Genomic DNA, 21,156 nt, shown 5'->3' with positions numbered 1-21,156 from the left:
CAGGTGTCGCGATGGAAGATGGCTTCTAGCCCTCTGTCATCAGGACTGTCGGTCACTCGAGAATGCTCTGATACCCCCCATCAGCTTTCTTTGCCTCCTGTGCTGTTCAGTGACTTCTTTTTCTTGTAAATTCCAGCATCCATACTTACCAAGACCTGAAACTTTTTGTTCTCACATAGGTTACTGATAGAGAAAGGAACTAGATTTTGGAAAAAATATGAAAAGAACAAAAGAATTCTAAAATACCAGGAGTACTTCATAAAAACATTTCCCTTAAGAAAGTATATGGACAGCATTAGCAGCAATATAAAGCTACAAGGCTAACAACACGAGTAACCCAGTAGAATATTTCTTACTTGAGTAGTAGATCTCTTTGCTTGTACTTTCCACGTCTCCTTGGTTGGTTATCAGTTGAAGGGGGTTGCTGAATTTAGAATGTTTCTGTACATGATCGTGTGCTAACACTTTTACTCAATCCACACTGTGTATTTGGATAATCCAGATACATGCATCGATAGTACATGAATAAAAATTGAAATGAAAGGATAAGTACCAAGTTTAGACTATGGTTTGCTTTTGGAAGTAAAGGGGAAAGTATGGATTAGAACAAAGAATGTGGCTATTATTTATTTAAACAATCTTTTTCTCATTTTACATACCAGTCCCAGTTCCCACTCCCTCTCCTCCTCCTGCCCCCCCACCTTCCCCCCCACCCCCTGCCCACCTCCATCCACTCCTCAGAGAGGATAAAGCTTCCCATTTAAGTCAACTAAGTATGGCATATCAATTTGAGACAGGACCAAGGCCCTCCCCGCTATATCTAGTATGAGCAAGGTATCCCTCCATAGAGAATGGGCTTCAAAAAGCCAGTTCATGCACTAGGGATAAATCCTTGTCTCACTGCCAGTGACCCCACAGATTGCCCAAGCCACACAACTGTCATCCACAGAGAATGTGCCTTTTTTTTGTTTTTCAAGACAGGGTTTCTCTGTGTAGTTTTGGTGCTTGTCCTGGAACTAGCTCTTGTAGACTAGGCTGGCCTTGAACTCAGAGATCTGCCTGTCTCTGGCTCCTGAGTGTTGGGATTAAAGGTGTGTGCCACCACTATCTGGCTGAGAATGTCGCTTTTTAAAATGTAGATTTTATTTGTTTTGTTTTTGGTAAATATGAACCTAATATTTCTTATTAAATGGATGATTAAATTGTCGTAACTGCTTTTTTGTTAGTATATCCATTTAGAGTAGACTATCTGGAAAACTAATAAATAATTAGTACCACTGGTATACTTCTACATGTGGACACGACTTCTTTAATATGTGAGCTAAAAACCTTTTATAAAACTTATTATATGTTAGGGAACTTATGTTGTCACATAATGTCTAAAGTGATCCAGAAGGGGGCAGCATGGGTCTGTGAAGACAGCCTTAGAGGTCTCTCGTGTGATCGTTACTGTTTAATTTCTATTTCCGAGGTACAATTCTGACACTATGAATAGCTTATATGACTAAGTGTGTACTAGCTTGACAAATGTTGATAGCCAGGAAGAGAAGTTAACTAATTAGATTTTCTTTTTATTTAATTTCTATTTTTAGAATTTTAGATGTGAGATATTTACATCATATCTACTCCTCTTTTTCCCCCACAACGCTTCCTATATCCTCCTACTCCTTTTCAAATTCATGATCTCCTCTTTTTAAATTCTCTCTCTCTCTCTCTCTCTCTCTCTCTCTCTCTCTCTCTCACACACACACACACACACACACACATGCACATACACACACACACCTCTTTACCTTACGCAATCCATTTAGTGTTGGTTGGATGTACACATGTTTAGGGCTGAACACTTGGGATTATATAACCTATCAGGAGGTTTGTTCCTGGAAACATTGATTCCTTCTCTCTCAGCAGCCATTAATTGCCTGCAGGGTTTCCATTTATGGGTAGGACCTTGTGAGATTTTCCCTGTCGATACCGGGTGTCAGCTTATGTTGTCATTATGCAGGTGTTATGTCGGCAGCTGTCTGTCAAGACCTCTTGTATGCAGTTTCCCCAGCGTATCTAGAAGACTGTTTACAGCAGGCATCCAGTTCCTCTGGCTTGATAATCTTCTGCCTCCTTCTGCAGCTGTCCCTGAGTCTTAGCTTTCCTTTTTAATAATGTTTCTTTTTCTAAAGACAGGACTCAACACTTTCCCCCTGATTAGCACTGTTCTCACGTTTTTGAGTCTAAATTGTGATTTTTAATTGAATTTGAATGTTATGTTTCAAAGCAATGCTTATAAACCTAACATAATATCTTAAGCAAGCAAAATAAGCATCTTAATATAAATTAAGCAAAATTAGGAAGCAGAACTGTACTGTTTATTAAAATGAAATTTTCAGGGCTGTAGAGATGGCTTGGCAATTAAGAGCATTTGTTGCTCTTTCAGAGGATCCAGCTTCAGTTTCCAGGACCCACATCATAGTTCACAGCTATCTCTAATATCAGCTTCTGGGTTTATGATGCACTTCTGGCCTCCTCGATCAAACTCTCCATGCACCTGAGGTGTGTGTGTGTGTGTATAAGCACTCATATACATAAATAACTTAAAAATGTAATTATGTTTCCTTTTCCTCTTATATTCATTTTATTTTGAGAATATTTTTATACCTTCGTAAGCGAAATAAAAAAATTAAAAATTAAATAATTCTGGAGAGAACGTATGGAGGAAAGGAAGGGAAGTAGCTCTCCTCTCTGGATTCCAGCCCAGGGTGGTCAGTGGGAGTCACTTGTAGAAAGGGTTTCTGGGGATCTGCAGTTAACACAAGGAGATTTTCTAGAAGGGAAGGCTGGGGAGCTTGGTGAGAAAGAGTTAATATAAATAATTTTAAGACTTGGCCTCTTCATTTTCACGTATGTATCCACCTTTTACTCTCACTTTTACTCTGGCTGGTTTTAACTCACTATGTAGAGCAGGCTGGTCTCTATTTAAACAGAGATCCTCCTGCCTCTGCCTTCTGAATGCAGAGATCAATGGTATACACGGCTATACCTGGCTTCCTGTTCATCTGTCTATGTTGTTACAAGATTGCTTTTAGTGATTTAAAAGATAATTATTTTTACTGGTTTCCTCTTACCAAAATTGGACATAATAATTAGTATGAGTGAGTGTATTTTGTAGGTTGAGAGTTTCTTCAGATAGATTCTTAACTTGAAATTTATGTACAAAAATAAGTAATTGATATATATATTTCATATAATACATCTTGATCATTCTTTTTTCCTTCCCTAACTCCTCCCAGATCATTCTAATTTTGTTTTTTATCTCTCTCTTTTAAAAAAAGAAAAACCTCCCTACTCCCCCTCCACTATATGTTCTCTATCTCTCTGTTTCACAAAAATTCACAGAAATACAGAAACTAAAATCAAAACACACACTAGGTATATCTACCCCATGTCCAGAAGTAGTTAGCCAGTACAAAACAAACTTCATCCTTTTTGTGGAATTTTTGTTTTGTTTTGAAATTGCTTTGTCATATTAATTTTTCAAGGTATTTAAACTGATATCGCCATATTGCCCTTTATAAGTTTAGAAATAGGATTGGCTAGCTGCCATTGTAGTTACAGAATTCTTCACCATCCTTTTCAGTTTTATAACTTCAGTACTTTGGGGGAGGCATGCATGGAGGATCTATGTAAGTAAAGCTCCCAGCTTTAATCAGTAAGTCCAAAAGAATTAGGATAGAAATTTTGTCTAGTTTGTGTAGTTTTATGCTTTCTGGTCTTTCCTTCGTGGTGTGGGATCATATCCCACATTCTCCTCAAGCAGCCTAGGTGGCTCTGGAACCTGTAATTCCCTGACTTTGGCTTCTGAGTACAGGTATTGTGGCCATCAGCCAGGTTTTGTGTAGCTTTTTAATCTGTGGTCATTTGTTACTGTATTTATATAAAATGTTATTTTTTTATGCTATATATTATATGTTCAAGTTTTGTAATGTGCCCTAACTCTTATGTAGGATTTTGAAAAATTCAGTGCGATACAAAGAATTTTCAGTGAAGATCCCTTCTACACTAATAAGACAGGTTCATTCTTCTGACTGTGCAGTTTCTACCAAGCATTTAAGAAATTTTGTTATTTTTGTGATTTTTTTTTATATTTTGAGTCAAAAGAAGATTCCAATTGGCATGAATTTATTTATTTTCTCTGTGTGTGTGTGTGTGTATTGGGATGCATATGTGCATCCTGTGGAGGCCAGGTTACTATTCAATTGGATGGATTTTTTTTAAATCAGAGACAAGGATATAATTGTGGATAAGATATAATCCCTGTTTGATTAAGTGTAATCTAGTAAGAGAGTCAGATTAGCAGGCAGCAGCAGTGATGGAGCATGAAAGCTTGCTTTTTCCCCTCAAAGTACTCTGGAAATACAAGAGTGGAGGGACTCCCAGGAAAAGCAGCTTTGGGTAGTTTCGGGAGACTTCCAAGAAAGACCGTATCCACTCTCCTGGGGCATCTTCATTTTGTATGTGTTTATAAAATCATAAGTGATTTGCAGAGCACTTAGCCATGGGACTGCTCCATGGAGGAGTGTAGAGTGCTTGAGTTGCCTCTAGCACCAGTACTACATTGTCTATATTAGATAAGAAGCTTGGACTTAGGCATGAAGTTGATATAATATGCATCACTTTGAAACTAACCAGCAGAGTTTAGAGTAAATGTTTTGTATGCTGTGCAAGTTAGCTGTTTGAGAGAATTGTAAGATATTTTATTTTATTCTACCTTGGAGGGATGACTGGAAGAAAAACCTGAACATAATAAAATATGAAACTAGAGGAAGGTGAACTACTAAATCAGTCTAGAGAAAGACTAGACACCCTGGTGCAGTGAAGTTAAAGTGCAATGACAGCGAGTTAAAAAGGAGTGTGTGAGCCAGGTGTGGTGTCGCACACCTTTAGTCCCAGCTCTCAGGAGGCATAGGCAGGCCGATCTCTGGGTTCCAGGGCTAGAACCACATTCAGTTGGAATGGCACTTTAAAAAGATACACCGCAAGCTGGAGAGCTGACGTAATCGTTAAGAGGACCAGGTTCACTTCCTAATTCCCACATCTGCAACTAGTTATGGGGATCTGGTGTGCTTCTCTGGGCTCTGCAGGCACAAATGCTATGCACATACATACATGCAGACAAAACACTTGTACATATGAAATAGGAAAAGAAAACCCTAAACAACAGCAACAAAACAAAAACCAAACCTCTATACTGGGTATGGTGGCACCCGCCTTTAATCCCAAAAGTTGGAGACAGAGGCAGGAGAGTTTCAAGATAGTTCAGATTATACATAGAGGCCCTGACTCAAAACAAAAACTAAAACAATGCACCCCCCTCCCCAACCAACAACAGCAAAAGGAGTCTGTATAAAACCAGACTTGGCCATTGGTTCAGAGTTTGAAAGGAAGTTGGAGAAAACAGTCAGCTGTAGGCACTTGTGACTTGAAATGGCCAGTGTGCAGTTAGGCCAGAGAGAAACAGACGAGAAGTAGACAAGGCCTGGGTTTCTCATGTGTGTAATTCTCTGCTACCACTGGAGCTAGTTAAACCATTGCTAGTGTTAGTCTTTTCTTGTGTAAATTTGGGGTGGAGGGAGCCTAAATCTGAGGAGATTTTTGCCCATTTGTGGTATGGAGTGAGCTTTTATAACTGTGCTTTGTCTCCTGTGTGCCCCACCCCAGATATAGCGGGTGGTTTTGAACTTGTTCAAGCTAAGAATGAGTCTGTTTTCAAGAGAAAAATCTGACTTTGAAACTTTTAGAGAGGGTGGGAGGAAGAATTTATTGTTTATAATTCTTTAATTGACATGGTAATTGTCCATTTTGGGTGGACTACCAAGCATTTCAATAATTCAGCATCTTTTTATTACATGAAATAGAAATTTTGAGATATGAAGAGATTGGGTGAAAGGTTTTATTTCCTCCTAATTTTTTAGGAAATAGTCCTAAATTGTACTATGCCTCCCTGCTCATTGCCTGGAATTGGGGTTTTCAACTGCCTGAAAAGCCCTCATTTCTTTGTGATGGCCCAGAGTGGATCACAGAGGGGAGCAGCTATTACCTTTGTAGGGCCTTTAGGATAACCTCCCCATCATGAGAGGGAAATTTTGCCCCTTCTATCGATTTCCTCTGGACATACATTAAACCAGTCACTGCTCTCTTGCCTACTAGTGTGCTCTTCTTTGTGTGCTTGATACAACTGAGACTACAAGCCAGTATCTCTTTTAAACAAAGATATAATTAGCGCATAGGTTTTTTTAATATGTTGTTAGGAAAGTGGCATGGTTTCCTTCAGAATACCCAGCTTAGAAAAGTGAGGACGGTATCTAAATCATGAGAAAGCAAATCTTTGCTTCTATGAGAGACACGCAGGTCGTTGTTGTTCTCTAGGAAATGTGCAGCTATAAATAAGGTAAGGCCAGCAGATTCCAATCTACACTTCAGTTGTTAGCATTCATGCTCTCGGTTGAGCCAAAAAACTGAAGCTGTTCCGGTAGATAGCCAGCTGGGTTTCAGCGTGTGCTGATAGCTCAGCTGTGGGGAGCTGCTTGGAGTGCAGAGTGGAGAAGGCAAGCATATTTGTGCACATGCATGCAAAAATTTACTTATTGATTGATTGATTGATTGATTGATTAATCTGGGTTCTTACTGTGTAGCCAAGACTAGGTTCAAACATGTGATTCTATTGCTTAAGCCACCCAAGTGCATGTTACCATGTCTAGCACTGATTGACACTTTTGAGTTGCTTAAGACAAAACAAATCCACACCACTACCACCACCACCAAAAAAAAAAACATTAGAATATTGCCGTGCACTGCGCCCTGTGTCTGTGTTCTGTGCGCTGGCACCCAGTTACCGAGCTTCGGGCCAGGGGTCTGGAGGTTAAAATACACAGACACACACAGACAGAGAGACAGCGACACAGGGATGAATTCCCCAAGAATGCCCCCTTTATTGTGTTCAGGGGCAGATTATATAGAGATAGCCACGCCCCAGCCAAACCCACCAGAAACCACTCTCCTGCCATCAGGAACTCCTGAAGGTCTCGTGCTCAGAGCAGCTGTAGGCACTCAGATCAGGGGATTACAAGAAATTCAGGATCTGGGGTCTCACTGCTCCGAACAGAATATTTTCAGGGTTTTAATATTTAGCTATCTTGGTCCATAATGCCCATTGACTACATAATTGAAATGAAAGTTAACATTTTATTGTTTTAGACATGAAGTAAAAAATAATAAATTCAGTAGATGAAAAGATAAAAGAACTGTTCAAGGTATAGTGGAGGTGATCATTGAGTTGTTCAGTTGAAATTTTTATTGAATATAAATTGTTTGAAGTGCTATAAAATTTGTGAATATAACTTTAAGATATTGGTGGTTATGAAATGAAACTATTCAACACAGGTTTTATATAAGAAAATGGTACTGAAAAGAAGGAACTAAGGTGCTTGAGGAATTAGAAATGTTTAGGTGGACACCTCCGCATTGGCACATCTGGTCATGCCTCAGAATAGGCCTAACTACACGTCAGAAAGATGAAGGCTGTGCTGCATAGTGATATAATAGTAATAATAGTATCGGCATTATATGACCTTTTTTGTAGTTGGATAAGTATAGTCACTCCGGTAGTTCATATGCATCATTCCGTATAATCTAAAGAGCAAATCTGCGTGATGCTGTCGTTGTTAGCCACATTACATAGACAAATAGCAATCATAGAAGTCATATTTCTGATTCACACTGCACAGATAGCAAGGCACAGAACTCAAATTTGATTTGAAGTCATCTGATTGGATGACATGAACTTGGCTTACAAGCATAGTGTCTCCTGGCAGATTTAGTCGTTCTTCAAAATTTTATTCCTCTATTTTTTTTTTAGTATTTTGTGTTATTGATTTATATAAGTATATATAATTTCAATAGGTTTATTCAATCAATTAAAATTATTGAAGATTGTTTTTAACCTTGTGAAGCGAAACAACCATCTTTCCTAAATTTCTAATTGCTTTTTTCTTTTTTTAAAAAAAAATATTTATTTATTTATTATGTATACAGTATTCTGTCTGTGTGTATGTCTGCAGGCCAGAAGAGGGCACCAGACCTCATTACAGATGGTTGTGAGCCACCATGTGGTTGCTGGGAATTGAACTCAGGACCTTCAGAAGAGTAGGCAATGCTCTTAACCACTAAGTCATCTCTCCAGCCCCAATTTCTAATTTCTTTACGAGGACTGTTGATTGCTCTCTTTTCCTGTAAATTATCTTTCAATTTTTCTTCTTTTTTTTTTTTTTTAGTCAGGTATAGAATCTTTCCATTTTAATTTCTCTTTTTTTCTCCTTTAAGCATATGGCATGGTTTTAAACTACAATCTGATTTATATTGATTTTTAAAATACTAGTCATAAGAAATATAAAGTTCACCTGTTTGTTATCCTTCTATATAAGAATACTGCATTTTATTTATTTTGATATATTTTCCAACTGGCTTTAAAAACTCATTTACCGGGGCCGGAGTGATGGCTCAGAGGTTAGAGAGCATTGACTGATCTTCCAGAGTTCCTGAGTTCAATTCCCAGCAACCCTATAGTAGCTCACAACCATCTACAGTGAGATCTGATGCCCTGTTTCTGGCCTGCAAGCATACATGCAGGCAGAATACTGTGTATATAAGAAATAAATATTAAAAAATAAAAAAACATTTATTACATACTTTGGTTCTACTGTAGATATAAGTTATCTATACATACTATGTCTTCATTTAATGTTCTAATAAATTTTTCTCCAGTTGTATTTACTCATACGAGTAATCACTGAGAACTGTGTACTGTTTATTGGGTGATCATGCCATATTAACAGTTCTACTTTATATACATAGTTGTTACCAGTTTCTAGTTTTGTAAATATACAATATTGATTATTTTTGTTTGGAAAAAGTTCTTTCATTTGTCTATATTTTTTTTTACAAAAGATTCATTTATTTTATTTTATGTGTTTATCAGTATGTATGTATACGACCTGTATGTCTGTCTGGTACCTCCAGAGGTGTCAGATATCTTGGTACTGGAGTTATAGAAGGTTGTAAGCTGCCCTGTGGGTTCTGGTAAATGAACTCATATCCTATGCAAAAGCACCAAGTGCTCTTAATCTCTGAGCCATCTTTCCCACCTCAGTTGGAAATATTTTCTTATATTGATTTTATACACACACACACACACACACACACACTTGGTATTAGAAACTCAAAATTTTTATATGATGGACTGTTAATGTCTGTAAGGTTACTAAATTGTTTTCTACCCCTAATAGTTATTTCATTGCCTGCTACCACTTCCATGCTTACCTGTCCATATTCCTTTTTAATGGAAATAAGAATAACATCCTCTTCAGAGGGTAGTTGTGAGTTTTTTCTGAATTATTGTAAAACATTTAGAATATAGCCCAGCAATGTAAAAAGCCATTAACTTTTACAGTGTTAGTTTTTATTATCTTTGACAAAATATGCAGGTGAAAATAATCTCTTACTGTTTGATTCTTTGGTTACTAATTTGATTCTGTGAGAATTGTAGAATGTATGTGCGTACTTGAGATTGGAGGCCAGAAGTCAATCTCGGGTCATTCTTCAGAAGCTGTCCACCTTGTTTCTGAGACAGGAGTTCTTATTATTTTGGAGCTTCCTGAACCAGGAGAGCCTCAAGGATATGATCTCTGCAGTTGTGGTTCTGAGATTATAAGGCCATGACGTAAGGCTGGCTAATTTGCATGGGTTCTGTAGAGTTTTTTCTTCTTTCCCTCCCTTCCTTTTTCCCTCCCTCCCTTCTTTTCTTCCTTCTTTGATTTGTTGTGCGATTTTCAAGATAGAATTTATGTGTGTAATCCTGGGTGTCCTGAACTCTGTAGACTAGGCTGGCCTTGAACTCAGAGATCCACCTGTCTCTGCCTCTAGAATGCTGGGGTTAAAGGTGTGTGTCATCCCCACCTAAGTACCTTTCTTTTCTTTAATCTATATATATTTCAGTTTATGTAACTTAGTTTATGGGAAGCTTTTCTTTTTGGTATAGTTTTACATTTTTGAAGCTTGGAATCCCCTCCCTGCTAAAAGGGTCAATAAAGCTTGAGTAAGGCAGTGATTGAATTAAAAACAAATATGAAACTTTTTTATAACTGTAGGATGAGAAAAGAATAAAAATTCTCATTTCTAATATAACAAAATCACTATTATTTTTAAATGAATTTTTCTCTGGCATTGTCTGAATCTTGTGTAGAATATTCATATTTGTTTGCTGTTTTTGAATAACAATGTAGAGTCTACCCATCTTATATCTTTACTGTAAATAAATATAATTACACTATATGTCTGTTTACACTAAGTAATATAAATATATATTTACCATCTATATATATAATGAATAAAAGAGGATGTTAAAGTTATCCTTGGAGGTAATGTTATTCATGTAGTTTTTTTGTCAGTATTTTGGTTGGCTCATATAATCTTTTAAAATAGATAATGAACAAACAGCTCCCCCTTGTTTTTTAATAAAAGTTGATATTGAAAAAATTCTGTTTTGAGGCCATTTTGTGCAAGTATGTAAATGAAATTAATATTTAATTTCATAGACTGTACTTTTAGGTAGTATATTTAAAATGATAAATGACACGTTAAAGGCACTTGTATGTTCCAAAGAAAGAGTTCTGGGAAGTACAAGAAGTAATGAGTAAGAGACAAGTGGGATTGATTCATGAGCCAAAGCAGCTGGTCACTTACGGCTTTCTAGTGATGCGTATATTTAAAAGGTAACACAGTCAAGGATATTTATATGAAGAGAAAATTATTCAGAAAAATACAAGACTGGTCCTAAAAAATGCCAACAAAGGAGTAACTTAGTCAGGAAACAAACTAGCAAATCTAGAAAATGAGAATTAATATTATTTACACTGGAATCCACTGGAAAATGGAATCATCCCCCAGGGAGCTAGTGGGTAGGCTAAACCAGCTGCCTGTAATTTCTGTAAGTCTTGCTTAAGAACACATTACATGAGAGCTTTCTGGGAATGCTTTAAAACGGGTAAGGGCAGACTGGATGACTCCGGTGGTATGTTCTGACTCGCAGACACCGAGATAACGCGTGCATTCTGCTCCTCAGCACTGATGCACTGAAGAAGGGGGGATTTTTAACTGGCAATTTCAATGAACATTTTTAAATATTACGATTAGATTTCTTTGAAAACTAAATATCTGTCTTGATGTTTTGATTTAATATTTTTCCACTTCTCCTTATTCCAGCTATCTTATTTTTTTCACCAAAAAGAATTTACTTTGACTAAATACCTTGTTGTTGGTTGTTAGCCTTTACTTTTAACTTAGCATTTGAGGCCATTGCTATATATTACTTTTAACACATAATTAATATTGTAAAGAATTATAACCTATGAAATACTGCCAGTGCTTAGTCCAGGCAGCACAGATTCGCTATAGCAATGAAACACTTTTTAATGGGATTGATAGTTTGAGGTCAGTTGAGGACTGGTTGCAGAGGTTAAAATTGTGAGGCTTTCAATTGGGTTATGGGAAGAAATACGAGAACTTCTATATCTTTGTTCTTTTAAGTCTTAGTAAATGTAAGTTTCTGATCATTTACATGGGTGGGCAATGGTACCATCACTAATTTCAAAAATCGTGGTACATTTCATGAAATTTGCATAAGGCCATTGTTTTACAGTGATAAGGCATCCATGTGTTTCTTAGGGCTGAGTTAAGCTCTTTGTAGTCAATAGACTATTATTGCAGCAGTGATGGGTGCTATTCCCGGGTCTGCAGTGGTTCACAATGTCTTACCATGTAGTTACTTTCAAGCCTCATTCAGAAAATCTTGCTAAGAGCTATTCTGCACGCCCTAGAGGTGTTTTACTATCTTCTCTCAACACTGCTGTGTGAACAGTGCTCTGTAAAGTGTGTTATTTTGTCCCATCAGTTGTGCTAGTTTTCGTGTGGTTATTGTCTGAGCAACTCTTTTGATTTTGTTTTCCCTAAAAAATACATATCCATGACTGTACCAATCTTCCATATTCAGAATATTATAATGCTGCAGCCATTTCTATAGAATGACTGTTTGCAAGTTTGTGTCTTGGAAATATCTTCTACTTGTGTGTTTATGTGAGCTCTGAGATCAGATAAGCTCTGGAAGAGACCTCGGGTGAACCTGCACATGACTGCAAGTTCTCTGGGTAGGCCCCAGGGAATTCTGCTCTTAGATGGGGTGGCTGAAAGCCCAAGGTTCCTGAGCTCCCCTTGCCATGTATGTGCCACATCTGGCCTCCACCACCGAGTTTCTTGTGGTTGTGCTGTTAATGGTAGAGTCAAGTGCCTTCAATGCTAAAGGCTCAGAAATCTTTCTTAAACTGATTTCATGTCCTATGCAAGTGTTTTCTACAACCTGCATAACCAGTACTTTGTAAGACTTGTTTACGCTTCAATTGTACATAGTGTTTTTTAAAGAAATATATAGTATTTTTATTTAGGTACCTCCAAACTTGAACTCGTCTGTGTGAAGCATTGTAAACGATACATTTCTCTTTTGAGTACCATCACAATTGTACAGAGGTTTTCACTGGTTCTATTTTTCTACTGTTACTGATAAGCATGTAACACTGACTATCCTACATATAGTTGGCATTTCAAATAAATGGCTTGTATAGAAAAAAAAATAGTGGTACATGTTGCCACAGAGAGGTAGGTGTCCAGAGGCTCTCTCACAAGTGTGCATCTAAAAATGTTTATATAAGGGATTTGTAGGTTATGTTGTATAGGATAATAATAACAACAACAAAACAAAACTTCAGCTCTGAACATTAACCTTAAGGTCTCAGACATGTTAGACAAGTGCACTATCACTGAGCTACATTCCAGGACTTTTTCTTTTTAGAAATAATAACCCATTATGTAGCCGTGGCTGGCAGAGAACTCATGATCCTTTTGCCTCGCCTTGTATTGTATAGTTTCTAATATGGCTGTCACCACTGTTTTCTTTTCAGAAAGTCTTTTTCTGTGCCAATGAGTTCAAGGCTATTCCCCAGTTTCTTGTCTCTCAGATTCAGTGTTTATGTTGAGGTCTTTGAACTATTTTGAATTGAGTTTTGTGCAGCGTGATAAGCATGGGCCTGTTTGGATTCTTCAGCTTGTAGCTGTCTAGTTCATCAGTACATTTGTTGAAGATGCTGGGTTTTTTTTTCCCCCAATGTGCATTTTTGGCTTCTTTATTAAAAATCAGCTGTCCATAGGTGTGTAGATTTTTGTTTGGGTCTTCAGTTTAATTTTATTGATCAATGTGTCTGTTTTTGTTCCAATTCTGTGCTGTTTTTATTACTATATCCCTGTAGTACATTTTGAAGACAGGGATGGTGATAACTCCAATTGTTCTTTTATTATTCAGGATTGATTTAGCTATCTTGATCTTTTGTGTTTCTATGTAAAGCTAAAAACTGTCCTCTCAAGATTTTTGAAGAATTGTGTTGGAGTTTGTTGAGGATTGCATTGAACCTGTCAGTTGCTTTTGGTAGAAAAGCCATTTTTTTATTATTAATACTTCTAATCCACTAGCATGGGATATTGTTTCAAAAAGATTTAATTATTTTTATTTTATGTTTGTAAGTGTTTATTTGCATGTGTGTAAGTGAGTGAGTGGCAAGTGTGAAATGTGCTCAGAGGCCAGAAGAGGGTGTTGGATACTTTAGAGTTGAAATTACAGATGATTGTAAGGTGCCTCGTGGGTGCCGGAAACCACACCTGAAATAAATCTTCAAAAGCTACACATGCTCATATCCTCTGAGCCATGGAAGTCATTTCCAATGAAAAATAGATCTTCTAATTAACCACACTGGATTTGAGCAATCATTGAAACACATTGGAAAGATGGACAAGGGTCATAGTTGCATAAAGTATTAGTATCTACTATCATCGACATTGAAACCTTACAGTGATAATTGTTGTGCCTTATGGTGTTGCCTAATTGAATGTCATTATGAGCATTAGTAAGTAATTCAAAATCCCATTTTAAGTTTGTTAATTTAAACCTTGAGTTAGTCTTTAAAAAGTTATGTATGTTTTATAATGTACATATATGCACAGAGGTACACATAATTTATACACCCTCACACCAAAATTTTTAAATCTGCAAATGATCAAAAGAATTTTGAGCTGGATTATTTCCCGATAAGTTTTGGTGAAAATGTGTTACATTTGTAATTGAGTGACCTTGGTCATGTGTGTCTCTGTAACCATGTTGGCCTAGAGCTTTCTATGTAGCCTAGCTTTGTCTTGAGCTATTCATATTCCTGTTGGCTCAGCTTCTCAAACCCTGGGGTTACAAGTATGAGTCGCCATGCTTTATTTGTATAATCATTTTAATTACACCATCAAAATGTTTTATCCATTATCTTGTTATAATGCTGTTGTTTTAAATCATCTTCAGTTGGTGATTCCATGCTGAAGTAGTGGAATAATGAGTGCTGTTAATAGGTTATAGAATTAGTCATTATACATGAAGTAGATGTTTAGTGCTATGATCTCTAGAACTTACTCATAATGGAAATTGGATCTAAGTCAAGAAATGTGAGTCGTTAAATATTTTTAGGAAGTGCTTCTTTAATAATTCTGAGGACAGATAAGAACATGTTAATTGTGTTTTAGCAAATCTTTTAAGTGCTTTCATCTAATAGATAGCTAAGAATTATTTATCATAATTATGTTCATTGAAGGAAAATTAATACCAAAGTAGTCCTTAAATGGTCTTTTTCCTTCTACATTAAATAGGTTAGGTATTTGCTTTGTTCTTTCTGTTCATACAGGCTTCAAAGGTAGCCATCAATGCAGAATTAATTAGTGGAATCAAAATTAATCAGATTTTGCTATATTGAGTAATTTCTGCTCTATTCTAGTTTTCTTTATATGAATTTGACTAGCATTTTCTTGAAAGAAGGAAAATTAAGCTTATTTTAATTTATATTTAAAAATCGAAGACCATATTTTCTTATGAGTTAAGTATCTCTAATAACTATTCTTTCTTGATTCTAATAACTATTCTTTCTTGATCTTAGTAATATTGATTTTTTATGTGTGTTTTCATTCTTGATTATTTTAGTTATTTCAAGAGTGTTTGCTGTAGTAAAGCTAAGGTTAATTCTCCAAATACTTTTATTATTTTCAGAGATGGTATGTAATTTTTATAAATGACCAAACAACATTTTGTGGGATACTTGCCAACTTCATTATTATTGCATTGTAAGAGATGACAAATCATGGGGACTGGGTCTGTAGCCCTGTTTTTAGAGTGCCTGCTTAGCTAACGTGAGTGATGTCCTGAGTTTATTCTCTGACACCACAAAAAGCCAGGCCTGAGTTTATTCTCTGACACCACAGAAAGCCAGGCCTGGTGGTGACATAGAACTGTAGTTCCAACACTCAATTGTTGTAGACAGGATGATAGGTTCAACATTATTCTTATCTATGTAAAGAGTTTAAGGCCAGTCCAAGAAACATTCAGAAGTTCAAGGTCATCTTTGGCTACATAGTGAATTTCTATTTAGGTAAATTTATGTGTTAAGAAGATGTGTTGGGTGGCCATAAAGATTTGGGACATTATAGTTTACTTTAAAACACATGTGTGTTTGAGTATGAAGGTGCATGTGTGTGCATGCTGGTATTCATACTTGCATGTGAGCTGGGATTGGAGGTCAAAAGAGAATGTTGACTGTCCTTCTGTCAGTCTCAATATGCTTCTTTGAGGCAGGATCTCTCCCTGAATGTGGGGCTTGCATCTTGCCTGGGTTGGGACCCCAAGGTCCTCCTGTGTCTGCCCCATCTGGGCTGTGGAATGCATGTTGGTGTTGCTTGGCTTGTTGCTTAGGTGCTGGGATTTTAATTCCTGTCCTTATGATCCCAGAACAAACACTGTTAGCCAATGCTTCATTCCTCCAGCTCCACATTCTAACAACGTTTAAGACCTAAATGTCCTTTCTATAGTTTACTTGTAAAGTGTGTGCTATGCTCTTACCTAATATTTGTTCTGTATTTCCCTTATTTTTCTTCTTTATAAGAGCAATATGATACAATACTTTTCAGTATTCCTATGAAGATGGATTGCATTCTTTTCATATTTTAGAATGAGTCACCTATTTATCTTGAGCTTCCAGAGAGATAATAGCCCATCATTCCAGGGAGGTGGCAGATACAACCTCATGTATGGTGGCTGAGAGCTCACATCTTGAACCACAAGCACACAGCAGAAAGCATCCTGGGAATGGTGTGAGGTTTTGACACTTTCAAGCCTACCCCCAGTGATACATTTCCTCCAGCAAGGTCACAACTAACCTTTCTCAAACAGTTCTACCAACTGGGGACCAAAAATACAAACATGAGCCTATGGGGGACATTCTCATTTAAACTATCACAAAGCCTATTGCCAGTGACATGCTTCCTCCAGCAAGGCCACAGCTCCTAAACTTACCCCAACAGCACCAACTTTCAGTGGTTGTCTGTAGCTGTGTATCTCTGATGTTGACATCTACAGTAGATCCTAATCTTAGCTCTAACCAACACAGGAACCAATACTGACTATATTCCTCAATATTTTAAATGAGATTCCTTTGCACTTGGCAAGTTGAAAATTCAACAGTTACACATGAGTACTTGAGGCACTAATGAAGGACTAGCTTTTTTTTTTCTTTTCAAAGACAGTGTTTCACTGTGTAGCCCAAACTGGCTACTAACTTCTTCAACACCTCCCCCACCCCCAGTGAAATGCTGTCTAATGAAAGAGGTAATCCCTAGTGCCGAGGTGACAATATGCTATGATGACCTGCCAGTATTAACTCCACCTGGGTTGTAGTTGATGTGTGTATGCATTTGTGAGGGATAGTGTTGTGTGTGGTTGATGTGTGTATGCATGTATGAGGGGTGTTGTGTGTGGTTGATGTGTGTGTGCATGTGTGAGGGGTGTTGTGTGTGGTTGATGTGTGTATGCATGTGGGAGGGGTGGTGTGGTGTGTGGTTGTGTGTATGCATGTGGGAGGGGTGGTGTGGTGTGTGGTTGTGTGTATGCATGTGGGAGGGGTGGTGTGGTGTGTGGTTGTGTGTATGCATGTGGGAGGGGTGGTGTGGTGTGTGGTTGTGTGTATGCATGTGTGAGGGGTAGTGCAAAATAGAAAACACTCATTGCCTACTGATATTGCACTCATCTAATTAGAAAGTTGTATCGGCGTAAATAATTGTAAAGGCAGATATTAAAGAATATATATATATATATATATATTTAATATATAAACAAACTTACAGAACCGAGGTTCCAGCATGGAGCCGTTTTCCCAGGAGGCAGGAAAAAAAGGAGGGCACAGCCTCCCAGTGCTCGATTTATCCTTCAACAAATGCCTGAGGCAAACCCCGCCCCCTAAAGGGGCTGACTTAACCCTACATCTCCCCCTTTTGTCTAAATAAGACAGAACTAAACCAAATATAACTATAAACAATAATAACAAATGATAAATATAACAAACAATATTGAGAACAATAATTTTGATAGACATTCTATCTCAAGGAGTCTAAATAATGTAGAGAGTAACTACAATTAAATAATCTTCAACTCCATCAAAGATCTGAGAAGGGAAAGAATATTACTTAACAAATGAGAGATATCCAAAATGTGCAACAAATGACAGAGACAACTGACTACCTGGGCAATCACCCAAAGTCTCATTTGCAATGTTGAGTTAACCAACTTTGGCTAAGGCCTAACATAACTGAATACCATTATCAAATGCAAGGAACTTTCTTAGAATTATCTTACCCTGTCTTGGCAAGATAAGACAATCCTGTTTCATATCTTAGTCAGTAGTTGAGGTATGGGCTTTTCTTAACCCAAAGGCCAGTTCTGCCAAGAAGACAAGCTCCCAGTGGAGTGTCTTTGGTGCTCAACGATCTCTCGGGAGTAGAGTGGTGTTGCCAGGAGTAATTGTGTCTTGTTGGCACAGAATTCTAGGTTAGATTAAAGGCCCTTTTCTACAGCTCTTCAAAGAGGCTGAAGATTATACTATCTATACTAAAAATAATCTCTATGTATCTAAAAGACCTGATTAACCTAAGAATAAATATGACAAACATATAATTCTCTATACCTATCTAATTTGAAAACTAAGAGAATAAACAATTGTGCAATATGAAGACAATGATCTTCACCTGTAAACAATGTCATTACATATCAAATGTAAACAATGTTATTACATAAATAGTATCAAAGGTAGAAATGTACATTGTGATATGATATATGTATCCATACAATATAAGCATACTCTTATACAAAAATAGAGGTAGGAACACTCACATTCAATATTCAGTATATCAATATACAAGAAACAGTACAATATAATTTTCTAAAAACAGTAAGTCACAAATACCAATCATCCCATCAAACCAGTTAATCCCCCTCCCTTTTTTTTTTAATATACACCTAATTCCATACAATATCTCCCCATCCCCTCAACCCTAAACCAACCACTAAAAGATGTCCCTAACCCTGTGGGCAAACTCTGTTGGGAGAGGGGACGTTGTCCTCTTAGATTGCTTCTAGCTGACATGGGGGCAACGTTCTTCTTAGGGGCCCCTGTGAAAGCAAATGATGGTAAAATTCCCAAATTAACCTTTGACCTAAGAAAATTATAACTAGTCTCTGAGCGTTTTGAGAAGGTCCGACCAGAGTGTTGTCAAAAATGTGCATCATTGGAAATTGTCTCCTGCAGTTGGTACCAAAAAACAGGTCTAAAATTAGCGCTTAAAAAAAAAAATTCATGACGTCATAAAAACCAGATTGAGTTGATGTTGTCGGGCCCCATCTTCATCCTGGAAACTTCAAAGATTAATGTAGGAAAATATGTTGCTTGTTATGGGAAATTTAAACATTAACAACAAGGACATATACTGACATATAAAGAAAGACACAGATATGAGGAAAGGCAAAGACAGCTTATCAAGTATAAAATTATTCTTATTCTGTCCCATTTCATGGCTCCTGACCTGAGACAGAAACTCTGAAATATCCCTTATTAACAGGCTTGGAATTGAAGAGGGACTGAGCCATCGTCCAACTCCAAAACCAGCTCTACACATTTATAAAGAAGTGTTCAATAAAACATATAAATATATATAAAAAATCAATACTTACAATATGTATAGAATTTTATTGTTGATGTTTAGTGGGTCGTAACTATTTTCCATCCATCAGTAATTAAATATTCAGGGTACCTTAAATTCTTTGGAGATGAGTATTTTCCTGTGGAGATAAGAAAAGAACCCTGCCCCCAACCTATCTGTAATCCTTACCATCTGAATGCCAGTCATCCTTGTGAATGAATTGTTATTTATCTTTTCCAAGTGACTTCTCTTCTTCAAACCGAACCTTTATTAATTTTGACGGTATCCATAATTTTTCCTCACCTGTGGAGATAAGAGCAAAACCCCTTCCCCAACGCAGCACATCTCCTGGCTTCCATTGTGAGGTCAGCACATCCTTGAAATAAACTGGTTGATTTAGTTCAGCAGACTTTTCCATTATCCAATGTCTTTCTGCAGCCGTCGTTCCCTTCTTATTAGCGTTGAGAAAATTCAAGTTAACAAAGCATTATGTAACCTATTTCTGGGGATGTTTTCCACCCCTTTCTGTTTGTTCAACATATCCTTTATAGTTCGATTTGATCTTTCTATAACTGCTTGACCTGTAGGATTGTATGGTATACCTGTAACATGCTTGATATTGTAATAATCAAAAAACCGTTTCATTTTCCTAGAGACATAAGCAGGACCATTATCTGTCTTTATTTGTGTAGGTATACCCATGATAGCCATGACTTCTAATAAATGAGTGATTACTGAATCAGCTTTTTCTGAACTTAAAGCAGTTGCCTACTGAAAGCCTGAATAAGTGTCAATGGTGTGATGAACATACTTCAATTTGCCAAATTCTGCAAAATGGAACACATCCATCTGCCAGATTTCATTCCTATGGGTGCCCTTCGGATTAGCCCCTGCTGGCAGTGGCGTTTGGTTATAGGAAGAGCAGGTAGGGCATTTCTTCACAATCTCCTTAGCTTGTTGCCATGTAATAGAAAACTCTTTCTTCAAACCTTTGCTATTAACATGATGTTTTTTATGAAAATCAGAGGCTTGTAGCACACTACCAATCAATAATTGATCAATTTCTGCATTACCTTGTGCTAGAGGACCTGGCAGACCCGTATGGGATCGGATGTGTGTTATGTACATAGGGCAAAGCCTGTTCCTGATCAAATCTTGAATCTGGATAAACATTGAGGTTAGTTCTGTATCATCAGGTATAAATTCAGCAGTTTCAATATGTAAAATAACTCTTTCTGCGTATTGTGAATCAGTAACTATATTAATAGGTTCTTTAAAATCTCTTAGTACCATAAGAATGGCATATAATTCTGCCTTCTGGACAGAATCATAAGGACTTTGTTCCACCTTACCCAAGTCTTTTGATTTGTAACCTGTCTTCCCTGATTTATTGGCATCAGTATAGAATGTACGGGCTCCAGTTATTGGAGCATCACGGACGATTCGAGGAAGAATCCAAGAAGTTCTCTTTATGAAGTTAAGCCTCTTGCTTTTTGGATAGTTGTTATTAATGTCTCCCAAAAAAATTAGCACAAGCTCTTTGCCATGGTTCATTATCTTCCCATAATTTCTTTAGTTCATTAGCAGTGAAAGGCACTATAATTTCTGCTGGGTCTATACCTGCTAGTTGACAAAGTCTCAGCTTGCCTTTTATAATTAACTCAGAGACTTTCTCCACATAAGTTTTCAGTTTCTTACTTGGTTTATGTGGTAAAAAGATCCATTCCAAGATAATATCATCTCTCTGCATTAAAATTCCTGTAGGAGAAATCTTTGATGGTAATATGACGAGAATACAATCGAGCTCTGGATTCACTCTGTCCACATGTGCCTGTTGTAATTTCTCCTCAATCATTGTCAGTTCCTTTTCTGCTTCAGCTGTTAATTCTCTGGGACTGTTTAAATCTTTATCACCATCCAAGGTTTTGTTCAAATGAATTATTAGATCAGGTG

At 37.1% G+C, this 21,156-nt stretch overlaps 1 protein-coding gene across 2 annotated transcripts in view; it reads left to right on the top strand.

Moving 5' to 3' along the window:
- LOC121440611 (WD repeat-containing protein 7-like) overlaps window positions 1-21,156 on the top strand; it is a 284,512-nt gene that overhangs the window by 30,836 nt on the left and 232,520 nt on the right. The gene's annotated exons all lie outside the window — the stretch shown is intronic.

This window comes from Microtus oregoni, unplaced genomic scaffold (assembly GCF_018167655.1).
Source record: "Microtus oregoni isolate MIOR12 unplaced genomic scaffold, Mior012 000069F_ref0000032, whole genome shotgun sequence".
Taxonomy (NCBI): domain Eukaryota; kingdom Metazoa; phylum Chordata; class Mammalia; order Rodentia; family Cricetidae; genus Microtus; species Microtus oregoni.
This window is presented reverse-complemented; position numbering and strand designations above follow the sequence as displayed.